Here is a 13,676-nt window from a genome sequence, read left to right as displayed (position 1 = left end):
AGTGCTACCTCGCCATGTGTGGGTGGTTTTTTTTAATTTATTTTAAAGGTGAGGTTAGTAAATGCTTCTTGTACAATACTGACAAAAGCAAACTGGCTCTTCAGATCGTGGATAGGAACTCAATATTGTTGCCTTTATTTTACCAGGAAGTCCGGTTGAGATCACAATCTCTTTTACAAGATAGCAGCCAAACTGGTATATATAGAAGATAAAATATAAATCCACAATATCTAAATATCCACGACATAAAACATTAAAATAGCTTCTCAAAAGAAACATCTACAAGTCTCCTTCACTGCATTTGTTATTTTGCCTTTAAATTCATCAATAGAAGCGTGTTTAAATTTAGTTATTTCTGTAAAGTATTCCATGTTTAAGGTGGATAGTAAGAAAATGCTGTTTCCCCAGAACTGTCAGGTACATCAAAAAGCAACCGTAGCTGGTCACTGTTGGGACTGGGACAGACAATATTTAGTTAGAATGGATTTACAGAGAAAAATATACCTGTGTTGTTTTCTTAGAGTGGTCAGTGATGGACAGCCCACCAAATCATAAATGCAGTGGTGAGTCAGAGACTTTGAACTTGCAATAAAATTTAGAAATGAATATTAAGCTATACTTGCAGCAACAGAGAGTAACACAAATATGTATTTAGTTACAAATTAAAGATATGGAAGTGAAATACAGTAGCATTAACAAAATATACAACTTAAATTACATTATTACGTTTTACAAGGAATCATTATTTGATCTGAAATCTGAACTGCATCACTAATCTCCCATGAGATCTTCATTTAAAACAAAACCAACACCTACCAGTCCACACTCAACACAAGAATATGAAGTCGATACACAACCAAAGCAAGAAATCATTATTTTTGCTCAGGATATCAAGAACGATTTCAAATTCATACAGGGAACATGAGTGCTACTGAGTGATTCACCCACTTGAACAATGTGAAGGCCGACCACCAGAGTTGGGGCTATTACTCAAAGCAGTGCGGTGCGTTACTCACTGAATAAAGTAATTCATTAAACTCCTCATTACTTACCTTCCATTAGTTTCTCATTACTCTATAACATGACCTGAAACATGAGGCCACAGTCCCGCGTAAATCCCTATCCTAATAAGGACAAACACGCAATATTTCTTTTAGCACTTATGTGTGAACACAAAACGTGACAACATAAAGCAAAGTTGAAAACCAGCTGAAAGAAGAAGTACAAATGCAAATAGAAATGTAATGCTCCAAGCAACGCTCCTCATAACTGCTTTTTTTTCTACCTGATGAAGGTCAGGCTCTGTCTGCAGAGCTGGGGTTGCTCAGCTTTAGCATCATTCTGGGTTCTTTGCTAGCTTTGTGCTAGCATGCTACCTGATGCTTGGGAGAAAATATTGTTTCCGTCTTGGATGCAGTTTGCACTTTACCTTTGCACTCTTGGTCCTTCTTGAAATCAAAATAAGAGTGACGACCATGTCTACACTCTTGTGTAGACAGCGCCACTGTCTTCTTCCTCTGTGGTCTTGAACTGTTCTACCTGCCCATCGTGCAGAAAACTAAAGAACCTTTATAATACACGTAATGGCATAGTTGCAACTGTGACTACTGAATTTAGGCAGTAACGCACTACATTGCTGGGTTACTGAAAAATGTAAATGGGATTACAGTAATGCTATACTTTGAAAGCCATTGCACTGATTAATGTAATAGTGAGTAGTCTGCTAAGCAGAGCTAGCTAAAAATAACTCACAGAATGGAAACCAGTCAGCGTCATGCATGATGTGTATATTTTTGGTGACATTTTTTAAGGAGCAGGTTTGACTTAGATTTAGCACTATATCAAGAAATTTTATTATCATCAGCTGGCATCTGGAATAGCAGGTCATGCTGGCATTTAGATTCCATCATAAAAGTCATCACTTTAAAGCTGAGGATGGTTGCTAGCCTACATTCATCGTTGCCTAGGTAACCCTCTAATATATTTACTACCTTGTCATATGCCAGTCACCAGTATCTCTGTTTAGGGTCTCATTCATCCGGGTCATTGTAGTTTCAACTGCTTGAAAAGAAGGCAATTGATCTCCGTTAGGTTTGTGAAGCCTCCCATCCAAGATGCTTCCTCAGCTCTAAAATAACTGACAGAGTCCCAGGTATTTAACCCCTAGAGGCGCTCCTGTGGGTCATTAACCCACTATTAATCATGTTAGTTGTCACATGAGCCAAGGTGTGAAAAAAGGCACAGGCCACTGCCATCACTACAGCCAAGGTGTGAAACCTCTGTAAGACATTGCCCCGCTCTACCATCATGTGGGCTATTGAGGTCACTTGAAGCAAGGTGTGAGTGGGGATTGACATCCCTGAGAAGAGCTCTCAAGTCTGCTTTGGTGGTGGCTGATAGCTGGTGTCTATGTCCACTGTGAAAGACTTTGTGACACCAGATATTGGCTTATGTTTTATATGAAATATAGACTTTTTCTTTAGATTTTATCATGAAAATAGTCCTGTTTACATTTTGGTATGCAATGTAATAATTAAAGTCAAATCAGTAAGCACTGTTTTATATAAGCATTAGGTTATATATATATATATATATAGGGTTGGGCAGCACAGCACAGTGGTCAGCACAATCACCCCCCCCCCCCCCCCCCCCCCTCCCCATGCAGAGCCCAAATGCACCACCATCACCCACGTGGGCTACAGCGACCCCCTGCAGTCCAACGACATGCTTATTAGGTTAACTGTTAATTCTAAATGTGCTGTAGGTGTGAATAGTAGTGTGTATGTTCTGTGTTAACCTGTGCAGGGTGTACCCCACCACTTGCTCCATTACAGATAGCTTAACTGCAATCCACCCATAACCCTCACACAGGATGGGTAGATTGATATCTCTGTGTTATTATAGGGACTTTACCTTATAATATATATAGTGCCTTGCTGCAACTGTTGTTGTGATTTGGCACTATATAGATAAAATTGAATTAAATTGAATATTGGAGGGCTGTGAATTTGTTATTAGCTGTTTTTCCTTCTCCATATTAGTTGGCCTTAGCAGGACTACCGGCATTTATGCAAGAAGAAAGCAAAATGCCTTAATGTACCTTTAGAAAGCCTGTGTCTGTTCAGTGCCTGTGTTGTATCACAGCACAATTAAACTCCAGCAGATATATTGCTTATTATGAACATATTAAGCTGGGGTATGACAGGAATCTCACTTAATGTTTTAACAGCTGTGTATGCACAGCAATATAGGAGGTGAGGGAGGGAGGTGAGGGGAAACAGAGACAAAAGCTTGCTTTGTTTTTAACTCTGAGGGCGAGAAAAGAATGACTTCTGTAGCAAATCGATATTAAGTCCACCATGAATTCTATTGTGTTTCACTGACAGCAAAGGTAAAATTCCACATCGCGTCCTCACTGTGAGATGAAGCCCTCCCCTTTGCTCAAAATGGAGCCTCCAGGCAGACTTTGTCAATTGAGCGGTTTGAGTGTTGCCCTCACTGCTGGCAGAAATCAACTCTGACACACTCTGCACTGGCTCTTCTCCCCATGTTTGTGACACACTGCAAAAGCTTCTGGATTGCTGGGCCATCATATTATCGAAATAAACACCGCAGGTGCGTCTAGCAAGCAGACAACAGGCGTCACAAAGAGGGCTGAGAGAAATTCAGATTATTGACACTTTTATCCATGAATGCCAGACTGACTCTAAATTAGTGGGAAAATGATGTTAATGCCACAAAATAAACAAAATGTAACGTTCTGTTACAGCGCACAGTAAGATAGATAAGATAAGATAATTCTTTATTGTCATTGCACAGTCATACATAGTACAGTAGTACAATGAAATTGGAAAAACTGTCCTACGTCGGCACTACATATAACACAACACGACACGATATGACACATCACAACGCAACACAAACAACACAACACAGTATATTAACTTAGAAATAAAAAAGAAGAATAAGTGTATGTGTATTGCACACTGTTATTATTGCACATTAATTATTATTGCACCTTGTTATAAATATAAATATTATTATTGTTATTGTTTTAAACATTGTTACCTCCCCCTAAAAAAAGTCCAGGCAGGTAGCCAATCAGGTCAGCTATTTGCATTGATTAGGGCTATTGCCCTATTGTAAAAGCTGTCCTTGAGTCTGTTTGTTCGGGACCTCAGCAGCCTGAACCTCCTGCCAGACGGCAGCAGCTTAAACACCCGATGTCCTGGGTGTGTACAGTCTCGTAGGATGCTGCGTGCCCTCTTGAGACAGCGAGTGCTGTACAGGTCCTTCAGGGAGGGAAGAGGATGTCCAATGATTTTTTGGGCCATATTGATGACCCTCTGGAGTGCCTTTCTGTGTGCTGTGGTGCAGCTGGAGAACCATACACCGATGCAATATGTCAGCAGAGCATCATCAGCTAAAGCTGCTAAACATTATTTCTGTCAGCTGGCCAAACGTTGTAATGAAACTTCAGGTAGCAGAAATGAAAATCCCCCAATAAAACAAATTTAATCTTAATCTCTGTTAATGATGACCTCTGTAGCTGCTGGTTCCAACCCTGCTCATACGATTTCATGAAAACTGACAGCTGCCCTTGAGAAAGAACATTTTATTTATGTTCTCAGATATTTTTAGCTTTAACAATGTCGTCCCTGAATTTGCTTCAAGAGATCTGCCATTGGCTCTACTGAATGTCAAATTAATGTGCAGCTTTTGTATGAATTAAAATAATAAGAAGAAAATAATGAATGTAAAAATGTGTCTATTTTTGTCACAATAATCTTTTAAAACTCACACATCCCTAACCCTAACCCCCAATCTGCACAGGCTGTCTGCTTCTAGTTTACCTCTGAAATGATCGATGTCTCTTTTAAAACTAGGTTTGAGGTTTTTTTCAAGAGATGATCCAGCATAAAATTACAAGTCGGTAGCTGCTGATGGCAAGATTGATAAGCAGCTGGATAATGATAATGCATATTCCATGATTTTCTAACTGTATGAGCTTAAATCCAATACCAGGCATGTGCATGAAGTGGGAGGAATACATTTTCTTGCCATAAAAGGATTACTTGAAAAAGACAGAGTTAGGAGCAGGCTGCAGTTTGTCTTTTAAATATAAAATCATATGAAATCAGGTCTTTATGCAGTCCTGTAAAATACAAAGTGCACCCTAACTGCTTTTATAGGAATTAAGAGGTTAAGTAACAGCCAGGTGCTGCCAATCAGATGCACTTGATTAACTGATCGTCAACAAGTGCGAGCACCTCTATGAAAACAGATGTTTTTGGCATTTTGCAGGTCTGGAGCATTCAGGAATGTGTTAAAACACAACTACAGTCTACCCAGGAGTCGATATCCTCAGCAATTTCACTCCAAGGTCAGACTGTGAAATGCTCACAGACATGGCAAAAAAGCCAAGAGCTACACCTCAGACTCTACAGTTAGTATGTTCAATGTTAAAGATGTGACAGTACAATTAGCAAAAGACTGAACAAGTATGTCAAAGCATGCTGTAGTCAAATGTGACGCTATCTGCCCAACAGGTGAAGGATGGCCGTGCAGCAGGACAATGTTTCAAAGAAAGGCAGCAAATCTACAAAAAATGACTGAAAAAGAAAAAAATCATATTGTTGCAATGGTCCAGTCATCGTCCAGACTGCAAACGGATTTAAATTCTTAAATGAGCTGTGCACAAACTAATGTCCACAAACCTCAATAAAGTAAAAAGGGCCCAAACTGCTTCACAAGGATGCGAGAAACTGATAGTCATATAGAAAATGATTACTTCATCTTATTGCTGCTAAATAGTAGTTCTGCAAACTACTAACTCAAGACTGCATTGAGTCATGTGCAAACTTTATAAGTAAAACACTATAGACAAATTCACATAAATCTCCTAAAACATGCACACCTTAAAATAGCATTAGCCTAGCTGCAGATGTCTTAGCTTTTATTAAGAAAAAGAAAAAAATCCTTTCACTGGCAGGCCGCCATTGTTGTTTACGCTGGAAGTCTGACTGATGTCACATGGCTGCAATGATGCACTCAGTTCAGCATTCTCAATTTATAACTGAGGATGAAACTATACCAGGTATTACTCCAAATGTATGTCAGAAAGAAGACGATAACAGAGGCGAAGAGGTGAGAGTGCTTTGGTGCAACTGGTCCTCTATCCTAATCGAGAGTTTGTTCACCCTGGTCGGCTCGCTGAATGTCGTGTGTCTTTATGCAAAAAGACTTGAGAGACTCAGAACACTTAAGAGACGGCTGAACTGACCGAACTGTCAGGTTCCCCCATGATCAAGATTATGACCACTGACTCGCAGGTCATTTGGACTCTTTGTGTGAGAAAATTGTAGACGCAGCACCTAATTCTAGCTTTTGCTTATAACCTGCAGCATCAAAACCGAACGTCTGTTGGTACTTGTCTTAATCCACGGCCATTTTGCTCTGTCCTCTTCTTTTTGACAGGGAAGCGGTGAAGACTGGTTTATTTATTTTCAGTTGGCAAGTACAATCAAAAGCAGCACAGTTCTCTTTGTTTCAGAGGTTTTTTTGGTTGTTGTTTGGGGGTTTTTGTGCATTTTGCACACAAGCAATACATCTCTCTGTAGGTCAAAATATGTATTGGACATTTAGGATTTTTAAAACGCTGAAAAAAATGTATCTTGTAGCCATTTATTGACATTAAGGCCCACAAGTTGGAGCACACTGGGTCAAAATACCAAAGACATTATTATTATTAATATTAATATTATTAATCTTCCTTTTAAGACAAATTATCCAAGTATAACATTGCAAACAGACTTCTTTAAACAAACTGTCAATTTTTTTTGCATGTTCTCAATACCAGGTGAAGTGTATGAGATTAATGTCAAAATGAAGAACACAACTCACTGTTGAATATTTTATAGCAGCAATAATCTCAGCCAACTTGTTCTGAAAGGATTTTTGGAAATGCTCTTAAGGGATCATAAACATAAACACGTCAATATCCTTGAAAAAGATGAAGGATATAGATATGTTAATGAGGGGAAGTACCTTTTCAGCTTTGAAACCATGACGGAAATAAGCCTCAGAAGACCTGAAATTAGTTTGAGTGATCATAGTGTGATACAGAGAGTGCCGTATCAGCTATCAAAGAAATGTGTTGGGCTCATTGTTTGGGAAAAATACGCCCGATGGAGCGTACCACAGCATTCATATCAGAGCCTTACCCTCTAATAATGTAAAGTACTGTGTAGCCGATGTGCTGTAAGTAAGACTATGTCTCCACATATAGCATTTTCATCGCTGTGAAATGTAAAGCCATTACACTAAGGAACACTCTGCACAATATTAAATTACAGTTTACGAAATCCATCTCAGCTGGCAACTACCGCTTACATCTAAGTGGTTCCCCTATATTGTTCTGGGGTGATATGTCAGGGAAAAAATCCTCTGCTGACAGAGTATGCAAACACTTGAGCTAAAAATATTACAAACACTGAATGTGACATATGAAGTGAAGCCAGAAAGATATGAGGGCGGGGGCAAGAGAGGGGCAAAGAATGACACAGAGATAAAAAAAAAACCCACAGTCTATGGGATAATAACTGTACATACATTGTTAACATCCATATCATCCTTACAGTGAACCCAAAGAGATAAAGTGCCATTACAGTAGAAATCCCTGCTGCATACAGATGTCAGAATCTGCTGCTTTCGCTGTTCTCTGCAGAAGCTCCTCTGAAGCCTCTGTATCTGTTGATTTCAGGGAGCCATCACCTCCTTGCCGGTGGTGAAAGAAGAAACTGAACCTGTATTTTCCCATCTCTGCGCCCTGTGGCAGTGTTAAATTTGATGTTTCCACTCTTATACCCTGTCTGCCAGGAGCATGGTTTGTTTTGAAAGATTGGGTCAGCACAGGAGCAGCTTAAGATCCCCTCTGCTTAAACAAGGGGCCTAAGCATTTTCTAGACAGATCTCAAACCCTGGGTAAATGATCTGTGCCAGCAGCGCTGCTCCTTCTGCATAAACACAGGCCGTTGTCAGACATTTTTACAGTCCCGTTCTTGCACTTGTCAAACTTGACACAGTTTGATTAAACTTGTCAACGCCGTTCGTCTCCTCGGCTTCCGACTGGTGGCGAGCGTAATAACCCCGAGATGCACCCGCCGCTGCCAATCCTTGCCAGTCACCTCGGGTCACTCTCATAGTACTGTGCTTTGTTCCTTAGCTGCCATACAGCTAACCTCAGCAGCAGTGGAAATACAGCATTATCATATTATTTATGAGGGCTGGCCTTCTGGGATGCAACTCAAGCAGGAATACCAATTGAGCTCTCCTGCCGTTCTGCTCCCAGGCCTGCCTCCTGGGCTAAGCACTTACACTTCTGCTCCCCGGGTAGGGTGTTATCTTCAAGCTGAGGTTCAGTGGGTGTTATTTATTCCCCATTTAAGCAGCCGCTGTGCATACGCTGTACTGTAGGTGCTTTTCTCAGTGCCCCATATTTGTTACAGAGAGTCGAAGGAACTATAAACAGGACTCTTGTGTTTGAGATGGTCTTCTGTCTGATGATTCCCGGTTACTTTCCTTTGATATGAGGATTTGGTTAATAAGCCCGAGCCCCACTGTAGCTCCCTGGAAGCACCATAAGGATATGATCTACAGTCTGTCGTGGCTACAGACAATCTGCCAATCTGTTCACTGGGATGTGAAACACAGAGCCTTTCTCAGTGTTTGGACTGACAGATTAGATTGTTAGCAGAGAGTCATTATTTCCAGAATCGCACTAATCTGCAGTAGCTGTCCGAAACCAAGACCTTTCCTCACCCTCCAGCCGCAGAACATTGTTTCGAAATTCAGACTTTGAATGGAAGCAACAAACTGTGATTGAAAGGACGTCAATATCTGAATCACTGCTAACAGCGTGACTCAGGTAGCTGTTAGTCATTAATACCCCCTGGCTTTTTTGTGGGAGGCGGTTGGTGAGCCAGAAGGATATATTTGATGTTTTATGCTTTCGCAACTGATCATCGTACTGTATCACAATCCCCTTCTCCAACGCACTTTAAATGCTGAGCCTATTCGAATTCCAACTCTGCTAATTAAAAAACACAGCCTCTGCTTTATCTCGCATGTCAAAACATTAGAAATGCATTCTCTTTGAAACGTCCGTTACGGCCAAATGAGCTGCCTGAAACTTAACAATGACCCGCGGCATAATCATCTGAAAAGTATACCTAGTTTAAAAATATCAAAAGTCATTTTGGCTCAGTATCTCTTTTTTCATCCCCAAAAAGAGTGTCTGAATTAAATTTCACCTAATAAATTTGCTTGGCAACCGCTGCCGGTACTGTATCTCTCAAAAGCTTGCTTGAGAAAAGGCTTTGAGTGGGTTGCTTTTCATGACAAAGAAATGGCCGAATGTGAAAAATTTACATGGCTGAATAGTCAAAGTGAAAGAAACTCTTTTGTTTCACGGCGTTATTCAGAGACAAGAACTTGTACCGAGTTAAGCTGGTGAATAACACCTTCCTTTTATTTGGCGGTGGTAGTGTGGACTATAAAGCACTACCATTTTCCTTTTGTAGCAGTTCCAGAATTCGGTTCTGATTTTACAAATCTTTGCCCATCTTAGCCCTCCTGCCCTCCTTTTTTCCACAGCGGTCGTAACAAGCACATATCATATAGGCTGTGTGCATGCCACCTAGGATGGATAAATGTCTTGCAGACACATTGCAGAAATTGCCTCATCCTCCTGTGAGCCTTTTTCTGTCCTCAACCACAATGTACCGAGAAGCAAAATGATGCAGGGTGGGGAGTGGCATCTAAGGGCCCCAGCAGCATGTCTCCTTTCATGCCTCATTCATTCACTTTATCACCTCATTAGACGAATGTGAAGGTGTGGAGGAGAAACCTTGTCACCCTGAGACAGAAAGGCGTAGCCGCACTCCATCTTCTCCTCCCTTGGCTCAGCTCTCCACTCAGCTCAGCTTGCTAGCTGCATGCGTGGTGAACGTCGCTCCGGAGAGAGGTGGAGGTGGAGGGGGGTGCAAGCTGCCGTATGAGCACACTTCATCAGGTGACACGCAGCACAAATGGTTTTAGCTCTGCAGATTCATGATTGTGAAGGGAATTAAGAAAGTTGTTTTGGTTTTTTTTAACTGAAATTATAGTTCTAGATCCCCATTAGGAGTCCACAGACGTGGGGCATCTTATGCTGCACCAATTATGAATGTGCAATTAGGGGTTCCCTAAATAAAAAGGACTCAACTTCATCTGTAATTAGATTTTATTTTCTCATATGTGTCATTTACTTACTGCAATTAGTTTGATATTAATAAAATGATATTATGCTTCGCTGTATTTCTTTGGCACATTTTAATTACTAATTTTAATAAACTCATTTAATTGCAGAGTGCAGTGCAGTGATGAAGGCTTATTTCTTCTTCTTTTTCTTCTTACTTCTGCTTCTGTTACCGAGAAATTAAATCGCATTAAATCCCCGTGTACATATGTGAAGAAACACACTTTATGTTTACTGTGTGTCTCAACAGATTCTGGTTCCACATCTGTCTTAATACCCCTGCTGCTAAATCACCCAAAGCGTGGAAAAAAATAGGAGTTGTGCAGATCATACAGAGGGAATAAATCACACCTACTCCAGGTCTAGAAGAGAACATCGGTCAGAGCTGCCCTGGATACATAACCCAGATGAAACTATGCATACACACAAAAACACAGGTCGGCCTGTTCTTCACACACACACGCACGCACACACACACACACACACACACACACACACACACACACACACACACACACACACACACACACACCAAAAACAGAAAAAGCTGCAATTTGTCTTTTCTTTTTTAGAACTAAAAGAAGACTGTCGTGATCGGATGTGGCATTAATCACATGAATCATTTGTGCTGATTTGGAGAAGGCGAGAGGACAAGCCATCGTCTTCACTGCATCACCGTGTCGCTGTGCCGAGTACAAATGGAGCATTTCATTAAACGTGTCAGGTGCTGTGTTGAGATTGTCTAGCTCTATGTCCACCATGTAGTGGGTTAGCCATTTTGAAGCGCTGTTCGACTTCTCAGCTGAAAAATTTCATTCACCACATAGTGCACCACGGCGTCAGTGCACCGTAGGGGGCATGTTCTCCACCTTACATCGATCAGCTTAGACCATCGTGCGTCGTGAGCAAGAGAAGAAGAGTTGTCAGGTATGGAACTAATGTGATTTTCCTACCTGCTGAGTGTCAAGTGAGGATCGTCTCAGCCATGCTGTGGCTTGTCTCTTCTGCATGAGTACAAAGATTGTTAAATATTGCTATTAAAATGCCTCCAGGATTCGTGTTTGAAAAGATATTACTGCAGAGATCTGAAGCATTTTAATCTTTTTGACCTTACTCAGATAGGGGTAAGTATAGGTGTTTGAGTGTCTTGGAACAGTGCAGGTGGTATTTAGTGTAAATATAGGCTAATTATTACAGTGATTTTTAATAAAAGCTACCGAATACAAATGTGATTGAACAGACATTATCACACTTACTATGAGAAGGAAGCCAAGTACTAATGAAAACTAAGAAAAGGGATCATTTGTTTGTATAATTAGTAACAGCTTTGTAGAGAAAATAAAGTGAAAAAGAAAGCGAGGATCACTAAATCGTGTTAAACTTACGATCAAGACTCAACGCAGTGCAACTACAAAAAATCTGTTTGTTGAACTTATTTTTGGATTTTAAACATCAGTATGTAACATGTATCATTTGTTGTTTCGTGATGTTGTTTCATAAGGACTCGGTCACACTAGAGTTAAGACAGGACTGCAACCTCCTGGTGAGCAGGAATAATCAGTGGGTGCTTGGTGATTGCATTTCATTTTTTTGCACAGTAGTTGCAACGACTACTTTAAATTACCATGCGGGAGGCAACCTCTGTCCAGATGTTCGTGGTTGTCATGATCCGAGTGAGTGCCCGGTGGTTTGTTCCTGGTTCCACACTTGCATCCTTCCACCTGTCATAAATCAGTGGCTTTGAGTGGGATGGTTCTTAAGACCAGCTCAACCTGCCATTCTTAACCAGTTTATCAGCTACCTCATGGTGGTAACTAGGCCTCCATGACTCTCGTTATCCAGGTTTTGCCCTGCACTCGTGTCTCTTTATGCCTCTACAGTAGTTCCTTCAAGACTCTGATCCACTTACCTGCAACTCAATCCTCTGGATGCTGGACACTAAACCCTCCGAGTAAGCCTGCAAACTCACTATGTTGAACCTCAGCTACTCACCGCTCTCATCTGCCTGCCCTCCTGCTTGCCGCACCACCACTGGACCTCTGGAAACGAAAGGTTGGAAGAGCAATCTCACTTACCTCACCATTCAGCCGGACTCTTACTAGGTCATACTCTCCCCGGAGCAAACTCTCACTCACCTGCAAGTAGGCCTTCATCATTCCAACTCATACTCGCCTTCAGTCATCCTCACCCATTTATTGAAATTAATCATTCTGTCCCTCTGTTCCAGCTGCTTCCTCGTCAGGGACTCTCGTTCCCACACCTATGGTTCATGTCACTAATTTGAATAAAGCTTTATTTAAATCACAATCCAAGTGTCTGCTTTTGGGCCCACTCCCACATACAGGTGGTAGCCTTTATGTGTGTTGGGCAGTCACTCTTAGACAGACTGGAGGTTTGCATGTACGACTATCTAACTTAAAAATGAAGGAATATTGACAAAATGTTGCAATCTGTCTGCAATCTGTCTGCACAGGCTGTCTGCGCAACTTGTCTACAACAAGTCTTTTTAATAGGGGACTCAACTCAACTGGTTGCCAGCTTGTATTTTGGTTAAATACCTATATATACAACCTGCAGTTCAATCACTGTTGTGCAGCAGCTACATCTTTACTTGTGGGGGAATTTCTGAATTTCTTTTTCTGATCTATCAGGTTTGGGCACAATTCTTTATGCTAGCAGTTCTAGCGTGCTAGCAGGTACAGTACTACAGTACTGTACCCTCTTTTTTTGTCTACCAGAAATGATTTGTGCTGTCTGGCAGTACAAAAAAGGTGCGACATGACTGGCATATGTGACATTGTCCAATATACTAAAGATCAGACTTTGCTGCACAAGGACACTCTGTGTACATGTTTGTGTATATTTCCATGTCCATATTGTGGATATTTATGTCAGTTATATGATACTTAACCAGAAATAGCAACACTGTGATTTAAGTGGCCTCAACTGTGATGGAGAGTTTCTGTTCCTTATTTAAGAGACAGAGATAATCACAAATAGCAGGTGCATAGTTAAGCACAGTCCCAAATGTCTCTATAGTTTTTTACCTAGATCCCCTAGTGAGTCCACTTTGTAGCTAACCCTTTATAGAGGATGAGCTGGTGAGCAGACAAGTAGACGATCCAAACACAGCCAGGCTCTAACACAGCTAGGAGAGACAGTGATGTAATGTAAGAAGCTTTATCATTATGCTCTGTCTTTTTATTGATTTCCTCTGGCCTCACGTTCTCTTGTATCCCTCTGCTACAAATTGCCTTCATATTATTGGGATACAGCCCCAGCACAGGGCAATTATTTATTAGACGCGTGCTTGGTAAAAATTGCTTTTTGCTGTGAATAAATAATAAGCCGAACCAATAAACGGAACATCCCCTTTGAT

The 13,676-nt window shown here is 41.0% G+C and overlaps 1 long non-coding RNA gene across 3 annotated transcripts; it reads left to right on the top strand.

Moving 5' to 3' along the window:
* The first annotated feature begins 10,519 nt into the window (after positions 1-10,519).
* Positions 10,520-12,593, top strand: LOC112842390 (uncharacterized). 3 transcript variants are annotated; one of them, XR_003214134.1, is made up of 4 exons: positions 10,520-10,734; positions 10,870-11,021; positions 11,125-11,224; positions 12,140-12,593. It is a non-coding gene; the product is annotated as an uncharacterized LOC112842390 (long non-coding RNA). The 3 variants fall into 3 exon arrangements; XR_003214132.1 differs by having other exon boundaries at positions 11,125-12,593; XR_003214133.1 differs by having other exon boundaries at positions 10,870-11,224.
* Positions 12,594-13,676: the final 1,083 nt, after the last annotated feature.

The sequence above is a fragment of the Oreochromis niloticus genome, linkage group LG15 (assembly GCF_001858045.2).
Source record: "Oreochromis niloticus isolate F11D_XX linkage group LG15, O_niloticus_UMD_NMBU, whole genome shotgun sequence".
In the NCBI taxonomy this organism is placed as follows: domain Eukaryota; kingdom Metazoa; phylum Chordata; class Actinopteri; order Cichliformes; family Cichlidae; genus Oreochromis; species Oreochromis niloticus.
Note: the sequence above shows the minus strand (reverse complement) of the source record. Positions and strands in the feature narration are given on the sequence as shown.